The sequence below is a fragment of the Protopterus annectens genome, chromosome 8.part1 (assembly GCF_019279795.1).
Source record: "Protopterus annectens isolate FY-2018-M chromosome 8.part1, PAN1.0, whole genome shotgun sequence".
NCBI classification, from domain to species: Eukaryota; Metazoa; Chordata; order Ceratodontiformes; family Protopteridae; genus Protopterus; species Protopterus annectens.
In genome coordinates, this window is record NC_056742.1 from 411,185,502 (window position 1) to 411,209,284 (window position 23,783).

At 47.7% G+C, this 23,783-nt stretch overlaps 1 protein-coding gene across 1 annotated transcript in view; it reads right to left on the minus strand.

The window, feature by feature from the left end:
- The window catches only part of TENT4B (terminal nucleotidyltransferase 4B), a 771,840-nt gene that overhangs the window by 442,480 nt on the left and 305,577 nt on the right, over window positions 1-23,783 (minus strand). The window lies entirely within an intron of this gene.

Consider the following 23,783-nt stretch of genomic DNA (forward strand, 5'->3'; position numbering starts at 1 on the left):
GCTTGCCATGGTGTAAGTAGCATAAACGAATGCTGTGGCCTAAACATTTAGAAATAGTCTGCTTTGAGATAGCATTTCCTTGTGATCCTGCAGCTTTTGCCACTAGTAATTGCTCTGTCTTTCTGAAAACTTTGGTTCTGTCCAAGTAGAATCTAAGCTGTCTGTGTACGTCCAAAGAATGCAGAATTCTCTTCCCCCTGTTCTGCGGTTTTGGGTAAAAAGTTGGCAGATGAATAGTTTGGTTTAGAGCCACACTGGACACCACTTTAGGCATAAATGTTGGATTTGTCCTCAGGGAGACCCTGTCTGGATGAAAATAAGAAGTTATGTACTCACCATAACGTTCCATCTGAGTAGGTGACTTCATTTGTCTGCAACCTTTGGGTCTTGGATCCGAACTCGGATCTGAGACTGCAACTTATTTCATAGCTTAGAGATCCGAGCTCCTAGCTCCTCCCCTTACCCATAATCCCCTGCCAACCCTGACTGACCGCAGATCAAGTTTGCCAGTATACAAAAAAAACAAAGGCTAATACATCCCAAAGGATACCACAGAAGGACATACAGGAAAAAGAAAATTCTGAGGGCCAGGGGAAGGAGGGGGGATGGTTGCAGACAAATGAAGTCACCTACTCAGATGGAACGTTATGGTGAGTACATAACTTCTTAATCTGAAGTAGGTACTTCATTTGTCAGCAACCTTTGGGACAGAGTCCCCAGCTACCTGAATCTTGGGTGGCCATCATGGAAGGATGTTCCAGAGCACTGCAGAGCCAAAGGACGCTCTCCCTCTGGAGATAATGTCCAGCTTATAATGGTTGATAAAGGTATGAGATGAGGCCCAAGTGGCCGCGGAACAAATATCATCCAGTGGAACTCTAGATCTAAAGGCCGCAGAGGTAGATACAGAATGAGTAGAGTGCGCACGAATTCCCTGAGGTGCAGGCCTCCCAGAAGTGTCATAGGCCAAGAGAATACACTGTGAGATCCATCGTGATAAAGTGATCTTAGAGACAGATTTACCTAGGTTAAATTTGGAAAAGGAAATGAACAACTGGTCGGATTGCCTATGACCAGCAGTCCTGTGAATGTAGAAGCACAGTTGTCTGTGCATATCTAAGGAATGGAGTTTGTATTCTCCCTTGTTCTGATACTTAGGGAAGAAAACTGGTAGGTTAATGGACTGATTGATATTGGCCTCTGAAGCCACCTTGGGAAGAAAAGAAGGACTGGTCCTGAGGTACACTCTATCCTGATGAAAGGCCAAGTATGGGGGTTTCACACAAAGGGCCTGAAGCTCGGAAACTCTTTTCACCTAAGTAATAGCGACTAGGAACGCCGTTTTCCAAGAGAGGTACTTAAGATCGACCGAGGCAGCCAGTTCAAAAGGGGGAGCTGTCAAGGCCTGTAAAACTAGAGCCAAATCCCAAGGGGGTACAATTTCCCTGACAGGAGGTCTGAGCAAGAAAGTACCCTTGAGAAAGGTCTTGCACAATTTCGCTGTAATCAAGGGGCTCGATTCATGCCCCACATGGTAATAAGAAATAGCTGCTAGTTGAACCTTGACCGTAGAGCAGCTAGCCCCCTGATGGAACAGACCTGAAAGGAACTCCAACACAGACTGTAACGGGGCTGTGAAGGGATCTAAATTATTATTCTCCGCCCAGATGGAGAAGCGTTTCCACTTACTACGATAGACTTTCCTTGTGGAAGATTTATGTGCTGCTACGAGAATGGCTTTAACTGGTGAAGAGATTCCGGGAGTCCTAACTAGGAGTGGAACTGGAGCAGCCACGCTGTCAGCTTGAGGTTGTCCAGATTCGGGATCGGAAGGTCTAGGGGATGAGATATTAGATCCGGGAGGGGATCTAGAATTCAAGGTGGATTTACCAGATGAGACCACAGGTAAGGAAACCACGTTTGACGAGGCCAGAATGGGGCAATGAGGATCATCCTGCTCCCCAACCGACTGGCTTTGTGTATGAGTTTCATCATCAAGGGCAGAGGAGGGTAGGCATAAAGTAGACCAGGGGGGCAAGCATGCACCAGAGCGTCTCTCGGGGATTCCCCGATGGGGGGAATTAGAGCGAAGTAGCTGTTGCATTTCGTATTCGAGGGAGAGGCAAAGAGATCGCAACAGGGTTGCCCCCACACGGCAAAAATCTGCTTCGCTACCTGGAGATTGAGAGACCACTCGTAGGGGGAAAGGATGGTGCGGCTGAGTCTGTCCGCCAGTATGTTGGACCGTCCCAGAATGTGCATTGCAACAAGAAAGCGGTTGATATAAATCGCCCATTCCCACACTCTCATGGCCTCTCGACAAAGAGGATAGGACCTGGTTCCCCCCCGTTTGTTGATGTACCAGACCACCGGCATGTTGTCCGTCTGTATCACAATAGTCCCTACCGGAAGAAGGTTCTGTAGTGCTTGCAACGCCAATAGCACCGCCCTCATCTCCAGGACATTGATATGCAAGGAGGCCTCTGTGTCGTTCCATGTGCCTTGGACTGTCTTGCCTGCGCAATGCCCCCCCCACCCGAGGCGAGAGGCGTCTGAGGTCACCGTGGCGAGGGGAGGAGGCGTGGAAAAAGGACATCCCCGTATGGAGATCCAGGGATTGGAGCCACCATACGAGAGCCGTCCTGCACGCCTTGCTGATGGAAATAGGATGGTTCAGGGGGTAATGTTGAAACGACCATTGGACTTGAAGGGTCCATTGCAGTACCCTCATGTTCAGACGAGCCAATGGCAAAAGAGTGATTGCTGCCACCATGGAGCCTAGAGCCCTCAGGACCAATCCCGCTGGTGGAGTTGTAGATTGGAGGATGGCCCGCACATGCAGCCTCAGGTTCTGAAGATGTTCCGCGGTCAGAAATGCTAGGAGATTTCTTGTATCCAATTTGGCCCCTATAAATTCTATCACCTGGGTAGGAGCAAGAGAGGATTTGTTCATGTTGATGGTGATGCCCAGCTGGGGGGCCAGCCGGAGGAAGTAGTCCCTGGCTGAGCAAAGTAGATGCCTTGTCGGGGTGGTCAAGAGCCAGTCCAGGTATGGAAACACCTGCATTCCCTGGAGTCTCAGGTGGGCCGCTATCACTTCTAATACTTTGGTAAACACCCTGGGGGCTGTGATGAGACCAAAGGGAAGGACCCTGAACTGGTAGTGACTGGCTCCTAGCCGGAAGCGGAGAAACCTCCTGGATCGTCTGTCCATAAGAATGTGGTAGTACGCATCCTTGAGGTCTATAGAGCATATCCAGTCGTTCTCCCGCAGCAGGGGGGAGAATGGATTGAAGAGTGACCATCCGGAATTTTTCTTTGGTTACCGAAAGGTTCAGAAGGGAGAGGTCTCGGATTGGTCTTAAGTTCCCCATTTTTTTGGCACCAGAAAGAACCTGGAGTAAAACCCTAATCCGAGCTGGTCTGTGGGGACGGGCTGGATGGCTCCTTTTTCTAGCAGCTGCTGGATCTCTGCAGCTGCTGCCTCCCTCTGATCGGGTGGTACATCGGGGAGGCTTTTGGTTCTGGGGACATGATATATGGGAATTTGGTGACCTCTGGATATGATACAAAGCACCCAGCGATCTGATGTGATGGACTCCCAAGCTGCCAGGTGCTTCGAGAAACGCCCCCCGACTGCCTCCAGAGTGGAGCAGTCGGGCAACCCCTCAGGGTTGTTGCATGGTTTGGTCAGAGAAAGGTTCCTTGGACCCAAAATTCTTCGGGCCCCCTCTGCCTCTAGGGCGGAGTCCTCCTTGCCCTCCTCTGCCACGGAAGGATTGGTTGTCCGGAGCAGGCTGGGAATGTTGTGATTTCTGAAACCACATCTTCTTCTGTCCCTTTTGGTTCTTGGAGAAGGACCTCTGGGGAGCGGAGAAGCAGACTCTGACGGCAGACAACGTCTTCCTGTCCTTTTTGCTCTGGACTAAAGTGTCGCGAATGGTCTTGCCAAATAAGGCAGAACCATCAAAAGGGGCATTCGCAAATGACACCTTAAAGGGTTCCGCGAAGTCACAATGTCAGAGCCAGGCCTGGCGCCTCATGACTAGGCCTGCTCCGCTGGCTCTAGTGGCTCCCTCTGTAGCATGGGACAACAACTGCATAGAGGTATTAGATATCGATCTTAGAGTGGCCATGCGAGTGGAGTACAATTGCTTGTCCTCCGCCGACATGGACTCCGGGGGGGGGGGGCAGCGTACTCTTTGATAAGGTCTCGCTGCATCCTGATAACGTGTGCCATATAGTTCAGAGACCTTACTGAGAAGGTTGCTGAACTAAAAACCCGCTTCCCCAGGCGATCCATCTAGCGGGACTCTTTGCTCGGTGGATGGACCGAGGGACTCTCCTGAGCTAATTCCCTCTTGGTGGCTGCCGCCGTCAACATGGCATCTACGGGGGGACCCTTGCTCCAGTGGGATCTGTCCGCAGGGGGGCTTAGAATTCTATCGGGGCGTTTGGGAACTGGCTCCACAGTGTCTGGCTCCTTCCACGCCCTGGTGGTAATAAGGTCCACCAGGGGGTCGGCAGGAGGAGACCCCCAAAAGGTAGACGGTCCTGCTTCGAATGCCTCCAGGAACACGGACTCATCGAAGGAAGCCTTGGGGACAGACCACCCCCCCCAATCCTGAGCATTTCCATGATGTCTCCAAAGGAGACATCGTCGGGGGGTGACCTGGGGGAGCCTTCCCCTTCATCCAAGTCCGTGTCTTCTGTTAAGGACTCGGGGGAGTCCACATGTCTCCTCTTACACTTATGCTTATGAGGCACATCCTTGGGGGGGGGGGCTGTCCGAGGAGGTCTCACCAGCAACGACCTGAGACATCGAAGCAGGCTGTCCCTGAGGCCGGGTGATGGAAGCCTGACTCAGCCGAGAGGAAGTGCAGGGTGGAGCCGAAGCAAGGGCCGGGGGTCCAGATGCCCTCAACAGAGCCCTCTCCATTGCATCGAAGGCCGAGGGGGAGTCGCTCTCTCTGGGATCCGAAAGTAGACTCCCACTCGGATCCGATGGATGGATCGGAACCGGCGCCGAGACCATCGGATCCGAAGGACCCGTGGTGCTCCGACCTGGACGGAGCCGAAGGCACACTGAATCCCAGGGATCCGAAGCTCGGCCCACGGCTCCGAGAGCTCGGATCCGACAAGGAAGGACCCGACAGACTCGAGGGCAGAGTCGAATCCAAAGTACCTAGTACTGTCGGCGCCGATCCACCCCCGGCTCCAACGCTGCCCGGCTCCGTACGCTCCGAATCTGAAAAGCGGATTAGAGAAGGAGCTATCGGGGCAAAAAAAGGTGTTGATCCCCCCCCCCCCGAAGGGGGGGGGAGGCATGAGCACTCCCATCTGCAGCTGGGACTGGATGAACCTTCGCATCATCCGGTCCAAGTCAGCATCCGAAAGGCTGCAGGTAGATCTCGACGAGGCCACCGAGGCGGGGCGGAAGTGCCGCCTCGATGACCTCGACGGAGATCGGGTCTCCTCCTCCTCCAGGCCCCAGAACAAAAGCACGGGGATCGGAGCCGAGGAGGAGGATACCTGGAAGCCGTGGAGGGAGAAGCTTGCTTAGCTGGGGGGGGGGGGGTGAAGCGGAGGCCTCGGCCCGCCGCTTGTGATGATTCTCCCTCCTTTTCTCCCTCCTGGCCTCCCTCTCCTCCGGCGCTTTAGTGGGAGTTTGAGTCCCGGCCGGGGGGAGGGGGGCAGGAGTGGCCGCCACCGAGGACTGGGGTGGTGCCACGGGAGTACCGGAGGCCAAAGTCGGATCCGGGGGCAAAAGTCCCGCCAGGATCAGCTTCGACCTACAGTCTTTCAATGCCCTGAGGTTGAACGCCGCACAAATAGAACACCCAGAGGAGAGGTGTTCAACCCCAAGGCACCGAACACACAGAGTGTGGCCATCCGCCAGTGAAAGCTTATGGCCACACTCGGTGCACTTTGCGAAAATAGGCTTTGGGGCCTCCGACAGTTTTTTTTTTTTTTTTAACAAAAAAAAAAGTGTAAAACTATGAATAAACTACCTCACACAGACCAGGCCCCAACACATAATAGTCCACACACAAACTACGCACCAGCGAAGGAGGGGGAGGAATTGCACTAAAAAAATAAAGGTATACTGACAAAAAGGGAACCTAACCACACGCAAACACTTAACTATAAATAAAATGTGAAAAATATAGAGTTTTGCAACAAAAAAAGTTATCACTTATCTACCACACGCCAGGAGCTCAGGAATCTAGAAGCGTACTCAAGAGCGGCAAACTAGATCTGAGGTCAGTCAGAGTTGGTAGGGGATTATGGGTAAGGGGAGGAGCTAGGAGCTCGGATCTCTAAGCTATGAAATAAGTTGCCAGCTCGGATCCGAGTTCAGATCCAATACCCAAAGGTTGCTGACAAATGAAGTACCTACTTCAGACAGTACTGTTTTGTACCTACCATAAATACATATTGCTAGTAAAAAATATACATAGAAAATAAAAACAATACCTTCAGTTACAAGCAAATACACCTCAAAGGTTGTATAGGATAGAAAGATATAGATAAGTCCAGCTAGTTCAGAGAGGATGGAGGGAGGGTAACCTGGACTGCAGCAGTGTGAACACTCGAACATCTACATTTATGGTAGGCACAAAACTGTACTATGTTCATCGTGTTACACTGCTGCAGTCATTACACTTGGGTAGAATCCCAAAGCTAAGGTTGGGTGGCTGGTCTATAAAGAGTTAGGATTGGCTATGAGGCCCTGCAGAACTGCAGTGGCAAATCCTGCTCTGGAGTTAAAGAGGCAAGTGGTAATGCTTGGAAAAGGTGGGCACTGAACTCCAAGTTGCAGCCTCCAAAATTTCCTTGGTAGGTACTCCTCTGAGAAAGGCTGTTGAAGTGGCTGTTGCCCTGGTGGAATGTGGCCTGATGTTATTGGGGACTGATTTTCCATGCTGTGTGTAGCAGTAATGAATACAGTGTCCTATCCATTTGGATATAGTCTGCTTTGAGATAGCCTTGCCCTGTGATCCTGCAGCATATGCTACAAACAGTTGCTCAGTTTTCCTGAAAGCTTTTGTTTTGTCCAAGTAGAAGCGTAGCTGCCTGTGTATGTCCAAAGAGTGCAGAAGTTTCTCCCCTTTATTCTGGGGGTTTGGATAAAAAGTTGGCAAATGGATGGTTTGGTTAAGAGCCACACTAGATACCACCTTTGCATAAAGGTAGGGTTTGTCCTTAAAGAAACCCTGTCCTGATGCAAAATTATAAAAAGGTTCCACTGCCATTAATTCCTGTAGCTCTGAGACTCTTCGTGCTGAAGTTACTGCCAGGAGCAGAGCTGTTTTTTCCATGATAAAAATTTTAGATCGGCTGTATTGGCTGGCTCAAAAGGTGGCAGGGTCAGTTTTTCCAAAAAAAAATGAGGTCCCAAGTTGGTGTTGGTGCTCTCCAGGGCGGTGTTATGTTTTTAGCCCCTCTGAGGTACTGCTTTAGCAAGGGGTGAGAGAATAAAGGAGGATCCGTGTTGTAATGTGCTGAAATGGCAGAGGCGTGGATCTTAATTGATGAGAAGGATAGGCCTTTGTCCAGCACCTCAGCTAAGTATTGTAAAATCTGAGGAATGTTTGGGACAAGAGGGTCAAGGCTTTGAGTCTGGTTCCAGGTGCAGAATCTCTTCCATTTTTCTGAATACGCTTTCCTGGTGCTAGGCCTCCTGGCCTCCAAAATGACATCCGTAACAGCTTTAGAGAGAGGTGTTGCCTGTTTGACTAATGAATCTGCCATGCAGCCAGGTTTAGGGTTTTGAGCTGACCGTGCAAGATCCGATTGTTTTGTTGAGTCAGAAGGTGTGGAATTTGAGGCAAAATCCATGGTGGGCCTTGAGCTAAGTTCTTTAAGATTGGGTACCAGCGCTGGCGTGGCCAGTCTGGAGCAATCAGGATCATCTGTGGTTTTTCTTGTCTGGCTTTTAGGAGAACCTTTGAGAGGAGAGGCAGTGGTGGGAAGGCATACACTTTTAGGCTTTTCCAGCTGAAGGAGAGAGCATCCACTTTCCATGCTTGTGTGTGATGAGTCCTTGTGCAGAATTTTTGTAGTTGGCAATTCAGTGAGAAGGCAAAAAGATCTATGTCTGGGCATCCCCATTTTTGCGTTACCATGATGAAGATTTGTGGATTCAATTTCCATTCGTGAGGGTCCATGATATTTCTGCTGGGATCGTCTGCCAGAGTATTTTTCTTTCCTGGCAGGAATTGTGCTTGCAGATGAACTTGATAAGTTAGAGCCATGTTCCACAAGGTCATGGCTTGCATGCATAGGGGATAAGAATGAGTGCCCCCTTGCTTGTTTATGTACCATATTACTGTGGTGTTGTCGGTCTTTAATAATAATTGTCCTGGATGCAGAAGGTCCTTGAAAGCTGTTAGGGCATTTTGAACAGCCAACATCTTTTTGATTGATGTGAAGATGAATCTGGTCTGTGGTCCACTGGCCCTGAATGCATTTTCCTGCCATGTGTGCTCCCCAGGCGTAATCCGAAGCATCTGTTGTTAGAGTCTGCCTGGCTGTGGGTAGGGTAAAAGGCTGACCCTTGTTTAGGTGACATGCCTGTGCCCACCATCGAAACTCCTGTTGTAGGCAGGGAATCATTGGTATTACTGCTTCTAAACTGCGAGAGTGTTGAGTCCAAACACTTTTTAGGTACCATTGTAATTTCCTCATATGCAGTCTGGCATATGGTATTAGTAGTATGCAGGATGCCATGAATCCCAGGGCCTGCAGAATTTTTCTTGCAGGGAGATGGGACTTTTTGCCAGTAATTGAAAATATTGAGTTAGTTGAACTTGTTTGCTGGCGTGAGATAAGCCATCTGGGCCGTTGTATTTAAGCTGGCACCCAGGAATATAATCTGTTGTGAGGGCACTAGTTTTGACTTCTTTTCGTTTACTGTGTACCCTAGAGAAATTAGCAACCTTTTTACAAACGCCAGATGCTGTAGAAGGATGTCCTTTGTCTCTGCTTGAATGAGGCAGTCGTCCAGGTATGGATATATTTGAATTTCTCTTTGTCTGCAAAATGCAATTACTGGTGCCAGGCACTTTGTAAAGACCCTGGGTGCTGTAGATAAGCCAAAGGGAAGTGCAGAGAATTGGTAGTGCATTGTACCAGCTTTGAATCTGAGGTATCTTCTGCAATCTTGTCTGATAGGGACATGTAGGCATGCCTCTGAGGTCCAAAGTAACAAGCCAAGCCTTCTTGCCCAGCATGGGAAGAAGCTGCTGTAGTGTCAACATTATGAATTTCGGAACATCCAGGTAAGTATTTAGAGTAGAAAGGTCTAGTATGGGTCTCCAGGCTTTGTCCTTTCTGGGGACCAGGAAAAGTCTTGAGTAAAATCCTTGTTCCTGCTGTGGCACTTTCTGAATAGCTCTCATGTCCATGAAGGCTGTAATTTGCTTTTGTGCCTCTGCCCATTGATTTTGTGGCAGGTCTGGCATTCCTTTTAGCCTTGGTAGAGTGTGAAAGTGGAACCTGTAACCTTGAGACACAATATTCAGAACCCATTTGTCTTGGGTGATTGTTTGCCAATTTTGAGAAAAAAGTGCTAGTTTTCCCCATAAGGGAGCTGCCAAAAGTTAAGTGCTTGGCATTTGAAGGGGGAAGTCATTGGGACTGTTTCCTGGAAGGTTGTGACTTGTCTTCGCCTCCTTTTGGGGTTGAAGCACCCCACTGTTGTGGTCTGTAAGAGCCTTGGGGCTGGGATCTGCCTCTTGGGCGTCTGTATCTGCCTCTTTGTGGTCTGTCTGACACTGGAAAGGACCAATTATTTGAAGGCCAATTTCTGCTAAATCGAGGTGGCTGTACCTGTAAGAAATCCTTCACTGTTTGCATAGATTTTGCCTTATCCTCCATTTTCTTTAATACCTCTTCTGCCTTAACACCAAATAAAATATCTTGCTGTAAAGGAGCATCCAATAATTTTGCCTTAACATGATCTGGTAAACCTTGTCCTTTTAACCAAGCATGCCTTTGAATCACAGATCCTGTAACTGCTGCTCTAGAAGAAGCCTCTAATGAATCAAAACCACATTGCAGAGTATGTTTTCCCACTTGTTCAGCTGCATGCAATAAATCCTGCATTTCCTTATAGTCAGGATGTTCTGAACTTGTAATCATTTTCTGTTTTAACTGAGACATTAAATATTGTTGGTATTTAAGCATGTGAAACTGGCAATTTAAAGCTCTCACTGCTAAAGTAGCAGAAGTGTAAACTTTCTTCCCACATCTGTCTAATGCTCTAGAATCCCTGTCAGAGGGAAATGGATTTTTAGCCGTGGAAGCCTTTACCCCTTTGGGACCCTGGGAAATGGTTTCTGGGACAGCAACAGGGTTTTTATAAAGAAATTTGTGAGAGTCAGTAGTACCTGTCTGGCTTAACTGGAGCAGGGGGCAAAGAATCAGGATTTAAACTGGATTCAGAGAACACATCATCCACAATATCTAACACTGGCGGAATAGCAAGGGGTCTGTGCTGAGGCAATAAAAAAAGTCTCTGAGCCTTTTCTTGGATTCTGAGTAATCCTGGCCCTCCCAATGGAAATGCTCCCTCATGGTATGTAAAGTTTCCCCAAAAGAATAATCCTCAGGAGGACAGGCTGCAGGAATTGATTCTTCAGCATCAGAGTCCTCATAGGGGGGTAAAGAATATCCCTGGTCTGAAGAGGTATCAGAATATATGGAAACCTGGTCAGAGGAATCATAGTCTGTATCCTGCCTAGGCCTTTTATCAGGAGGGGGATGGCTACCCCTGATCAGAGTAATAAGTCTTCGGCCATTTTGAGCATCTGTTTTTTAGGCATGGAGGTCTGTCCAGGTGAATGCTGTACTTGCTTCTTTGTCTTTAATGGAGTTTTAGACTTGGCTGTAGTTTTTATGGTTAGCTGTGAAGGTCTGAAAACACCCTCAGAAGCCGATGCCTGCTCAGCTGCTCCAGACCCTTCTGAAGGGTTAGTCTCCATAGGCCCAACACCTTGAGTATTCAGAGGCCTAGACATCTCCACGTGGGAGTCGGTGGCGGCCTGTGGCTCTGAGGTAGCGGGTGTCAGGGGCTGCGAAAGCACCTCACTGAGAACCGGCGACTGGCCTAGAAGAGGCTTCATCATCAGTTTTGGGCCTCGGATGCCTGTCCTTATCCTTGTCTTTGCGTTTTTTGTGTATTCCGGTCATCGGTTGTTCCGACCAGCATGGTATAATTAAATTTTCGGCCAAAGTAATGGCGAGCAAAATCAAACCGATGTTTAATAGTGCGTTTGTTAAATCTAGCATAAAACCGACAACTAGTGACATCGTGGTCTGGGCCTAGGCATGGAATACAGTAAGAATGAAAATCCTTATGAGATATTTGCTTCCCACAAGAAATACTATTAACTTTTACTGACATCGGTCTGAGGCAAGAAAAAATTTCCCCAATGGGGTAGTTAGCTTTATTGAAAACTTCAGTTCTGAAATTCAAATTTGAAATCTCAGGAGTCGGCCGACCGGCACTTGCAAACTGCTTTTGCTTCGGGCACTGCGCGGCAAGAAAGACAGAAGAAAATGGTGTTGGCTGCATCTTATATACCCCTGGTGCACTGACGTCAGGGAGGAAGCGACAGCAACCGATGTCGGACCAAGACTTTGGAACTCTGGCCGACTGCGGGACCGCCTGATGGCAGGATAACCCAAGTGTTATGACTGCAGCAGAGAAACAAAATGAACATCTGGCCAACCGTTTGGGGTTGGTAACGTGTGGAAGTGAAATCCGTATCATTGGGAAACTATATTTAAAACCCATTTGTCCTGGGTAATGAGTTCCCAGTATTTTCGCCTGCAGAGCAATCTTTCCCCCTAAAGGAGCAGTCAGTTGAGAAGTGCTTGGAAGTTTTAAAGTCAAGTCATTGAGACAGTTTACCATAGGGGGAGTCTTGCTACTCCCTGATTTGGAAGTGGGAGCCCCCCACTGCTTAGTCCTGTGCGTACCCTGGGACTGAAGCCTGGGTGTTCTGCTGGTTCTTGGTTTGGACTGAGAAGGCCTGGAAGAGGTAGGAAAGGGCCAATGCCTATTAAATCTTGGAGGCTGTACTTGTAGGAAATCTTTAACAGTTTGCATAGATTTATTATCTTTTTCCTCCATTTTTTTAAGAACAACTTCTGCTTTGTTGCCAAAAAGGCGGTCCTGATTTAATGGAGCATCCAACAATTTAGCTTTAACATGATCTGGCAAAGACTGCTCCTTAAGCCAAGCATGCCTTCTAAGTACAGACCCAGTGACAGCAGCCCTGCAAGATGCTTCTTCTTCTTCTTTCGGCGCTTCCGGGTTAGGGGTCGCCACAGCGGATCACCTGTCCGCTCATGATTGGCTGTGGAGTTTTACAGTGTCGAGTTGCCAGCCCGGTGCCCAACCTTCCACAGAAGGCACACACACACACACACACACACACACACACACACACACACACACACACCTAGGGCCAATTTAGTGTCCAATCCACCTGCAGCATGTCTTTGGGATGCGAGAGGAAACCGGAGAACCCGGAGGAAACCCACGCGACCACAGAGAGGACATGCAGACTCCGCACAGAAGGCACGCCAGCAGAGGATCGAACCGGAGAACCTCTTGCTGTGAGGAGACAATGCTAACCACTGCACTACCATGGCCACCCCCCTGCAAGATGCTTCTAATGAATCAAAACCACATTGCAAAGTATGTTTTCCAACTTGTTCAGCAGAATGCATTAAATCCTGTAAATCTTTATTTTCAGCACAGTCAGGAATCAACATAATTTTCTAATTAAGCAATCCAATAATATGATGCTGATACAACATGTGAAACTAACAGTTTAAGGCCCTAATGGCCAAGGTTGCACAAGTGTATACCTTCTTACCCAATCTACCCAGAGCCCTGGAGTCTCTATCAGAAGGGGTAAGATTTTTGGCAGTAGTAGCCTTAATGCTCTTGGGTCCCTGTGAAATGGTCTCAGGATCCGCAGTAGGCTCCCGGTAGCCCTCAGTCGGCCAGATTACCAAAGGTAAGTAAAAATAACGTCTGCTGCCATCGGTTGTCAAGGACGTCGGATACAAAAGGAGGCAGTTGACATCACTTCCTCAGTCTTTCGTGCCATGACACTCAGGCCCCCGGAAAGTAAGGCTTAAATCAAAAACCAATTTGACAAATAACAAATTAAGCCTGTACCTTATGAAAAAAGAATAGGAGAGGACCACAAATAGGGAAAAGGAGCAAGGGAAACCAGGACTGCAACAGTGAATACACTCGAACATCTACATTTATGGTAAGTGTACACAACTGTACTATGTTCATCGTGTTTCACTGTTGCAGTCCTAACAAATGGGTAGATTACCAAAGCCCAGAGAAAAAAGGGGGGAGGAACCAATAGCATCAAGGGTTGGAGATAATGCCCTGCAACACCGCAGTGGCAAACCCTGCCTTGGCTCTGGAAAACAGAGGCGGATTATAATACTTTGTGAAAGTATGAACAGAAGACCATGTGGCAGCCTCCAAAATGTCTTTAGTGGAGACACCCCTTAGAAAGGCTGCCGAAGTGGAAGCCGCCCTAGTAGAGTGGGTCCTAACCCCTTGAGGCAGAGCTTTGCCATGAAAAGAATAACAAAAAGTAATGCAGTGTGCAATCCATTTAGAAATGGTCTGCTTAGAAATAGCCTTGCCCTGGGCTCCGGAGGCAAAACTGACCAATAACTGTGCTGATTTCCGAAGGTCCTTAGTCCTGTCCAGGTAAAACCACAGTGGTCTGTGCACATCAAGAGAATGTAGGATCCTTTCACCTCTATTGCTAGGATTAGGAAAGACGGTAGGAAGGTGTATGGACTGATGAAGAGTTAGGCTGGAAACCACCTTAGGCATAAAAGAGGGCTTAGTGCTCAGAGAGAGACTATCTACATGGAAAATAAGAAAAGGCTCCACAGCCATCAAAGCTTGCAGCTCCGAAACCCTCCTTGCTGAAGTTATAGCCAAGAGGAAGGCAGTCTTCCAAGAGAGAAACTTTAAATCTGTAGAGGCAACTGGCTCAAAATGAGGAAGAGTGAGTTTCTCCAGAACAAAATTAAGATCCCAGGCCGGAGTAGGTGCTCTTCTGGGAGGTTTCAGATTTCAAGCACCTCTGAGAAACATTTTCATCAGGGGATGAGAGAAAATGGGTTGTTCAAGAGAACAATGAGCAGAGATGGCTGAAGCATGGATCTTGATAGAAGAAAAAGAAAGACCACCCTGAAGCAAACCAGCCAGGTATTCCAAAATCAGAGGAAGGGTGGGCTGAGAAGCAGACTCCCCTCTAGCCTACATCCATTGAGAGAACCTTTCCCATTTGCCAGTATAGGATTTCCTAGTGCTAGGCCTCCTGGCCTCCCTCAGCAAGTTAACCACCTGCTGGGAAAAGAAAGGGAAGGAGTCATACAGTGAGCCATGCTGCCAAATGGAGAGACTGAAGATGAGGATGTAGAATATTTCCCCTTTCCTGAACCAAAAGATCTGGCTTCAGAAGAAGATGGGAGAGACTGCGAAGCAGCAGATATCAATGCTGTCTGGGCCAGTCCAGAGCTATGAGAATAGTCCTTGGATGTTCGTCCCTGATCTTCACTAATACTCTGGGAAGAAGAGGAAGAGGAGGAGGAAAGGCGTACACAGATAGCAACATCCAAGGGAAGGACAGAACATCCACTTTCCGGGCTCTGCTGTGCTACTGTCTGGTGCAAAAGAGAGATAGCAGATGGTTGTCTGGGGAGGAGAAAAGATCCACCTGAGGAGTGCCCCAACGTTGAATGATGCTGTAAAAGACTGCTCTGTTCAGCTGCTACTCGTGAGGATCCAGGATTTGCCTGCTCAACTGGACTGCCAAAACATTGAGCCTTCCTGGAAGAAACTGAGCTAGAGGATGCAGGTCCAAGGATGCTGCCATGGACCAAAGATTCATGCTTTGCCTCACAGGGGGTAAGAGTGAGTCCCTCCCTGTTTGTTGATGTACCACATGACTGTAGTGTTGTCTGTCCTGACAAGCAGGTCCCTGGAGAAAGAAGATGCTTGAAAGCCAGTAAGGCCTGCTGAACTGCAATCAGCTCTTTTAGATTTATGTGCAGGTGCATCTGCTGGGCATTCCAACATCCCTGTATGCATCTGCCATCCAGGCGTGCTCCCCAGGTGTAGTCCGATGTGTCTGTAGTCAGAACTTGAGTGGCAAGAGGTGTCCGAAAAGATATGCCTTTGTTTTGCAGACAGGCTATTGCCCACCACAGAAACTCCGTCTGCAGAGATGGAAGCAGGTCCTCTGAGTGTTGACACCAAATGTTCTTGAGGTACCATTGCAATTTCCTCATATGCAGTCTTGCATACGGAATCATGAGAATACAAGATGCTATGAATCCCAGAGCTTGCATGTATTTCCTTGCAGGGAGCTGGGACAGGCTTGCCAAGTCCTTGAAGTAAACTGAAAGAGTTGTCTGCTTCTCCTGGGTGAGACATATCATCTGGGCGGCTGTGTTCAGACACGCTCCCAGGAATGTTATCTCCTTACATGGTACCATTTTCGATTTTTCCACATTGAGAGTGTAACCCAGGGAAGAGAGAACAGTCTTTACAAATTCCAGATCCTTTAACAGCTGTTCTTGAGAACTTGCTTGAATCAGACATTCGTCCAAGTATGGGTAAATCTGAATTTTCTTCTGCCTGCAAAAACCAATGACTGGGGCCAGGCACTTTGTGAAGACTCTGGGAGCAGTAGATAAGCAAAAGGGCAGTGCAGAGAAGTGGTGATGTTGCTCGCCCACTCTGAAACTAAGGTACTGCCTGCATCTTTCCCAGATAGGAATGTGCAGATAAGCCTCTTTGAGATCCAAGGTTACCAGCCAGGAATCCTTTTCTAGAAGTGGTAGCAACTGATGTAGAGTGAGCAGTTTGAACTTTGGAATTACTAGGAGAGTTCAGAATGGAAAGATCCAGGATAGGACAACAGGTGCCTTCTATTTTTTGGAACTAGTAAAAGCTTGGAATAAAAGCCCTGGCCTACCTGCTGAGCAGGGACTGATTCTATTGCTCCCAGATGTGAGAGAGAGAGAGAAACTTGTTTTTTCTACTTCTGTCCTTTGGTTTGGAGGAATATCAGGGAATCCCTTGGGAGATGGAAAAGTGCTGAAAGAAAACTTGTGCCCTAGGGACACTGTTCTGTGCACCCATTTGTAGTCTGGGATAGTGGCCCAGACATCCACAAAAAGGGCCAACCTTCCCCCTAAAGGACTCTCCCGGCAAGCAAGAACAGGCAGAAGTTGTAAAAAGTCATTGAGAGTGTTTTGACTGAGATGCAGGCTTGGAGCTTCCCCCTTTAGAAGTGGAAACCTGCCAACGCCTAGACCTTTGAGAGGTAGCACCCTGCCTCCTAGAATATTTGTAACCTCTAGTCCTGGAACTGTTCTGTCTGCTGGTATCAGGAAAGGTCCAACTATTGGAAGTGTAATTCCTGCTAAAGCGAGGGGGTTGAACTTGCAGAAAATCCTTAACAGTTTGCATGGACTTGGCCTTATCCTCCATCTTCTTCAGTACCTCCTGCAAAGGTACATCCAAAAGCTTAGCCATGACAGGTTCTGGAAGAGGCTGTTCTCTGAGCCAAGCGTGCCTTCTAATAACAGATCCAGTAGCTGTAGCCCTGCTGGAGGACTCAAGGATGTGAAAACCACAATGCAAAGAATGCTTACTGACCAGACTGGCTGAATTCAGTAAATTATGCATGGCCTTACTCTCTGCCAAAAGAGGTACACTTGCTATCCTAGACTTAATAGCCTCCAAGGTGTGCGGCTGGTACTTCAGCATAGGAAAAAAACAAGTTTGTAGCCCTAATAGATAGGGTGGCAGAGGTATAAACCTTCTTGCCCCACCTATCTAGGTTCCTCGACTCCCTGTCAAGAGGGAACAGGATTCCTGGTAACAGTGGCCTTAACTCCTTTGGGGCCCTGAGAAATAACCTCTTGATCAAACAATGGATTCCTGAAGAGAAACAGATGAGAATCAGGGACTCTGTAGTACCTGTCAGGTTTCAGGGAGCAGGAGGAACCGAATTTGGAGACAAGGAATTTTCCACAAAACATTCATCAACAACTTCCAACACAGGGGGAATAGCAAGAGGCCTACGCGGAGGTAAATCCAGAAACTCCCTAATCCATTTCTTGGATTGGGGATAATCCTTCCTTTACCACTTTAAATACCCTCAGAGAACAGTTTAAATATCACCAAAAGAGAAATCCTCTGGAGGAGAGGCCGAAGGGATGGACTCTTCTGCATCTGAATCCTCAAAAGGAGAAAAAGCCTGAGAAAATTCTTCATCAGCAGAAATGCTGGAAGAATCAGAACCTGAGCAAGACAAAGCCTCAGGGGAAACATCCTTACTCCTTTTAGAAGAAAGAGGCTGAGAACACTTATGAGTCGAGAAATCATTAGCCATTTTAACCATTTGGGATTGAGGGGAACAAGAAGAAGCTGGAGCCTGCCTTTTCACAGGCTTACGAATGGAAGATTTACCTGAAAACCTGAAGGATTTGGAAGGCCTGGCAACCGCCGAAGTTATAGCAGAGGTAGAAAGAAGAAGTTTGCTGTCAAAATGCAAAACGGAGGCCTCTGACACCAGAGTCAGCTTAGCGACTCTGGCAGAAGAGGTGACCGGCGACAGGTAAGAAGGCAAAACAGATGTTGAAGGCCTAAGGGACTCGGACTCAATCAAGGCCTGCGGTTGTACATCAGCGGACTGCAGGGATTGCAAAGGAGTCTTACTGGCTACCACCTGATCGACGACCAACTTAACCTCATCCGAGGACTTAGCTTTCTGAGGCCTGTCGCAGTCCTTATCCTTACGTTTCTTCAGAACATCCGAAGCCTGAAGACCAGATGAGACCATAGAAAGGGAACCAGACTTGATGGGGCCAATAGGGGGCAATGAGAATCACTTGGCTTCTCAACACAACGGGTATGATTTAGTTCCTCCGTTTGTTGATGTACCAGACTACGGACATGTTGTCTAACTGTATTGCAACTGTTCCTAACAGGAGGATGGAATGAAATGCCTGCAATGCTAAAAGCACCGCCCTCAGTTCTAGGACATTGATATGCAGAAAGGCCTCTGTTTCCGACCAAGTGCCTTGGTCTGTTTTTCCCCTGACATAGCCCCCCCCCCACCCCATCAGGGAGGCAACCATGGTCACTGTGGCCTTGGGTTGTTGGGCTGAAGGGGCGAGAACATTGATGAGAATCTTGTGACAGCCACCAGATTAAGTCCTGTTTGCACCTTTGAGTCACCCATATTTGGAAGGATAACGGGTGTTGTAACGGGTACCACTGAGTGATAGGTGGCTACTGGAGAAGTTCATAGGTAGGTACTAGGGCTATCTGCCCTACGGCCCATACAAGCCTAGCCAAAAAATGTACCCTGGCTTTCGTCACCCAAGAAAATTATTTTCCTGTATCCCCTGTTGAGCAGAGCCACAGAAGTGATCCCCGGGGTGAATTTCCCATTTCCCATTCAATCATCAAAATTTTTCTTGAAGAGTGCTAATAAGGAGCTCTGTTTGACATAGATAGGTAATCTGTTCGAGTATGGGAAGTCTCTGGAACAGGAATCTATCCCTCCAGCATGTTCTGTTTATTGTGGTGACCAGGGTAAGGTCCCTAGAGTGTGTAGCTCGGAGGGATTGGGATTTCTTTAAGTGGAGCATGTCCAACAGCTCTGGGTTTGACATAGCTTTGTATGTTAGGCAGAGATCGCCCCTGAGTAGGCAATATGCGATGGAGTAAAGCTGTAGTTTTTTGAGACGGTCTGCATAGGGCATCTGTTTGAGGCCAGTAATCCTCTTTGTGAGGTATTTCTGTGGTCTTTCCAGTTGTTGTAGATGTCTTGTGAGGTACATACCAAAAGAGGAGTTGTACTCTATATAATGGGTCTAATGAGTGATGAGTAGAGGGGAACAATGACCTCTTTTTTTCTGGATGAGAATCCTTTTGTGATGAGATGAGCCACGTAGAAGGATTTCCTGACCACTGTGGCGATGTGATTACCAAAGGACAGACCACTGTCCACCTGTGTCCCAAGGTCTCATCACATTTTCGGCATTAAGTAGACTACCAGCTATGTGGTAGTGCATGGGTACAGAGTTTTTACCAAAGGGGATGACAATACACTTTTTGGCATTGAGCTTCAGGCCATGGCTTTGACACCAGGTATCTGTCTCAGTGAGGCCCTTTTGTAGTTTGTCCACATTGTTAGGAGTTTCGATTATGGCTCCTAGTTTGCAGTCATCTGCAAACTTTGTTAACCAAAGACCTTCTGTGTTGGCCTGCACTTCAGAGAAGTAGATACCAAACAGGAGAGGACCTAGGACTGAACCCTGTGGTACTCCACTTGTCACTGGTCTGATGTTGGATTTGGAATCCGCTACTTTCACAGTGTGGGTTCTGTCCGTGAGCCAGTTGGCAACCCATCTTGTGACATAGGGATTTATACCTAGTTTAGTGAGCTTATCTATAATTCCAGAGTGGGGGGGGTGGTGTCGAAAGCCTTGGCGAGATCTAGATAAGCTGTGTGAACCATTTTACCCTCATCTATGGCTTTGGTGACTGCTTCAAAGAAGTCAATCAGGTTTAGGAGACATGATCTGCCTTTTACAAATCCAAACTGAGTAGGGTCCAGAGTCTGGAGATTACCAATGTCTTTGTTTATTAGTTCCATGATGACAAGTTCCATGGCCTTGCAGACCAGGCTCATCAGGCTAATGGGGCAGTAGTTCCCAGGGTCTATCGTGGGTCCCCCCTTTGTAGAGTGGGATAACTGTCGTGGTGCGCCATTCAGTGGGTACAAAGCCTGAGGTGAGGCTATGATTGAACATGGTACTTAGGTAGGGTGCCAGTTCATTCTGTAGTTCGTGTAGAATGCAGCCTGGGATATTGTCACGTCCCATGGATGCTGTGTTCTTGGCTTTGGAGAGTGTGTTTTTTTACCTGTGCAGCCGTGATTATAGGAACTTTGCATTCTTCCGGTATAGAGATGGGCCCTCTAGGGGCTGAGAGGGGGGTAAAGTTAGCACTGAACCTATCTGCTAGGATGTTGGCAATATCAGTTGGTTCTGTATGTTTAGTGCCATTATGATGCAACTCAGAGCAGATCTAAGTGTTCCCATTTAGATTCTTAACATAGCTATAGAATGCTTTGTGGTTGGCTTTAGAGTCAGTGGCAATTTTGTTTTCGTAACTAGCTTTGGAGGATTTTATATGAGGGATCTCAGCTTCTTACTGAGGTTGACCAGGGAGTTCCTCCAGTCATGGGATTTTACTCTTTTTTGCAACAGTTTCTTTCTTCTGTTGTAGAGTTTGTTTATGGCAGAGGACCACCAGATTGGCTTCCTTTTTTTGGAGGATAACATCTTGGTTCTATTAGGAATAGCATGATCCATGCACTCGTGTAAGTACTTATAAAGTGCATTTGTGTAGGATTCGGCAGTCATACCTCTATTGTCCGTATGCATGGGTGTCATGAAGTTTGCCACTTCTGTCTTAAGAAGTGTGAAGTTGGCTTTTGAGAAGTTTTTTATGATGGTTTCCCTAACTGGGGCTGGGGGTGGGATGTGGATGTCTAGGCTGATTAGCTTGTGGTCGGATCTGACCAACGAGGAATTGACCTCTGGTGTGGAACACCGGTTTCCCATGTTGGTAATGACCAGGTCTAGGATATTGCTGCCCCTGGTGGGGGTGTGAATAAGTTGATCCAAGGCGTTGGAATTTATGAATTCTAGAAAACGTTGAGCAAAAGAGTTGGTACACGAGTAGTTTTCCCAGTTAATGGTGGGGTAGTTGAAATCGCCCATTATTAGGGTGTTGGGTTGTACCCTAATACTTTCCAGTGTATCAAGAAATGATGAGTGTGAATCCTGGGGCATGGTGGGGGGTCTGTAGCAAGCTACAATTTGGATTGCGGTCTTGCCCAGAGTTAGTTGCACTTGGATAATCTCGGATGCATTATGCTGTGCAACTAGCCTGGAGGTGTGGATATCCTTAATGAATATGGACACGCCTCCGCCTTTAGTGCTTCTTTCTGGGTTACGTGGCCGAAAGGTGTGGTATGAACTGAAGCCTGGTAATGCAGGGGTGCTCTCTGGAGCTTTGAACCAGGTCTCTGTCACTGCACAGATGTCAATGTTCTCCATTTTAAGGAGTGCCTCGAGTGAGAGCATTTTGAGGTTTAGACTTCTAGCATTGAGTAGCATTACCTTCAGATTTTGCTTGCTTGTACGTGTTACGGTGGTGAATTTGTCATTTGAACCTTGCCTAAAAAAGGCACTATAGGGGTGGCAAGAGCCTTAGCCAGTATCCGGAATCCTAAGGGTGACCGGTGCAGGCCATCTCTGGCAAAGCATCGTGGACTGTCGATCATGTCGTCCCAGGCAGACAAATACTGGATCCCCTTAGAATGACACCAGACGCTTAGCCAATTGTTGAAGTTAATCATTTTGTCCTTGTACTGTGGTATCATTCTGGGTGATGGCAGGATGCTACTCAGGGTTAGGGTCATACCTGCCTGGGATACAAGATCGGAGAGCTCCTCCATGTCTCTTTTCATGTAGTCCAGGGAGGTACGTCTCAGGTCATTCACACCAACATAGACAATGACAGTGTCATATTTGTACTTATTGTGGAGTGACCTGAGTGCATGCGTTATGTGGCGGACCCTAGCACCTGACAGGCAGCTGACAGTAACGTTCTCCTTGTTTAGTCTAGTGAGTGGAACATCAGTGTGCCTGACTATAGAGTCACCTAGAGTGTTGGGTACGTTGTTATGCCTTATGGGCTGTGGTTGAGTGGCACACTGAGTTTGTGAGCTGTGTGTCATTTGGGTTGTGTTGGGGGGGGTGGAGTTTGCTTGCGGTTATGCTTTGGATGTCCCTGATGCTTGGGCACGTTTTTATTGAGAGCCTCCGCAAATGCAGATGTGTGTTTTGTGTTTCTGTGTGTGTGTTTTGGTGGTGTAGGTTTTGAGGGACTATGTGATGAGTATGGTGTGGTGCAAATGTTTACCTTCTCCTCTTGACTGTCTAGTCCTGTCTTGGGTGAAGAGATCTTTGCTTCCAGTTTGGCTACTTAAGTGCATCTCTCACAGGTTGTAGTGTTGGGTGGTAGGAAGAGAGGGTTGTCTGTGTACATGAGGCAATTGCTGCATTGCCCCAAGATGCCCAGATTCATCAGGTAGACTGGAGAAATCACTGGTCTCATATGAAGCCTTGCTAAGGGAACAATGGTGACTGAAGCTGCCATCGACCCTAGAAGCTGGAGTACAGATCAAGCTGTGGACTTGTTTTGACAGAGTATCGACTGAACTTGGTGTTTTATTCTCAGAATCTTGCGATCCAGGAGGGATGCTGTGCAACTGGTGGTATTTAACAGTACCCCAATGAACTCTAGTGACTGTGTTGGGGTTAGGTTTGATTTTTCCCAATTTATGGAAATGCCCAGGTTTCGTGCTGTGTAGAGAGTATATCAGGGCTTCTTCCAGCAGACACCTGGTGGGGGCGGTAATGAGTCAGTCGTTTAGATATGGAAACACCTGAAATCCTTGGAGTCTCAAGTGAGCTGTAACTACTGCCATGCACTTGATGAACACTCTGGGGACTGCAGAGAGTCCGAAGGGAAGTACCCGGAATTGGTAGTGACTGGCTCCCGCTAAGAAGCGTAGGTATCTTCTTGAGCGTTTATCCACTTGAATGTGGTATTACGCATCTTGAAGATCTATAGAGCACATCCAATCATCTTTTTATAACAGAGGGAAGGACAGACTGAACCATGACCATCCGGAATTTCTCTATCTTTATAAACAAGTTAAAATTGCTGAGATCCAAAATTGGTCTCCAGTCCCCTGTCTTTTTTGGCACTAAAAAGAATAGTGAGTAAAAAAAAGCAGTTCATGTTTGGTCTGGAGGGACTGTTTGGATGACTTTTTTTTTTTTTTTTGCAGTAGCTTTGGGATTTCTAAATCTGCTGCTTCCCTCTGATTGGCTGGCACATTGGGTATGTTCGTGAGGGACTCAGGGTATAGGTCGAAGGGGATGTGATGACCCCCTGGTAATGATCCATTGTACCCAAGAATCTATGATTATTTGCCAGGCAGGGTACAAGGAAAAATTACCCCCGACTGCTTCCAGAGGTAAGCAACCGGGCCGTTCTTCAGGAGCACCGGTAGGATTGACCAGAGAAGAAATCCCTGGAACCCCGGTTTCATGGGATCCTCTGGCCCCAGAAAAAACTCTGCGATTCCTTGTGACACATTTTCCCACTCTTCTGATTTCTGGAGTAGAATCGTTGAGGGGAGGAGAAACGGACACCAGCGGCAGATAAGAGTCTTACCGTCCTGTTCGCATATTGCCAATGTGTCTTTGACTTTCGGGCTGAACAACGAGGATGCTTCGATGGGAGCATTCAAAAAGGAAGCCTTAAAGGGGTCTGCAAGTTCACAAAGGTGCATCTAGGCATGAGGTCTCATGACTATGCCTGCACCTGCTGCTCTGGCAGGCTTAGTCATGAGACTATACCTGCACCTGCTGCTCTGGCTGCTCCTTCAGTAGTGTGCGAGATGAGATGCATTGAGAAGTTTGAGACAGATTCAAGGGTTGCTAAAGTACAGTTGTGTACACTTACCATAAAAGTAGATGTTCGAGTGTATTCACTGTTGCAGTCATCACATTTGGGTTATCTGCTTGCAGTAGCCCTCAGTTGGCCTGATTAT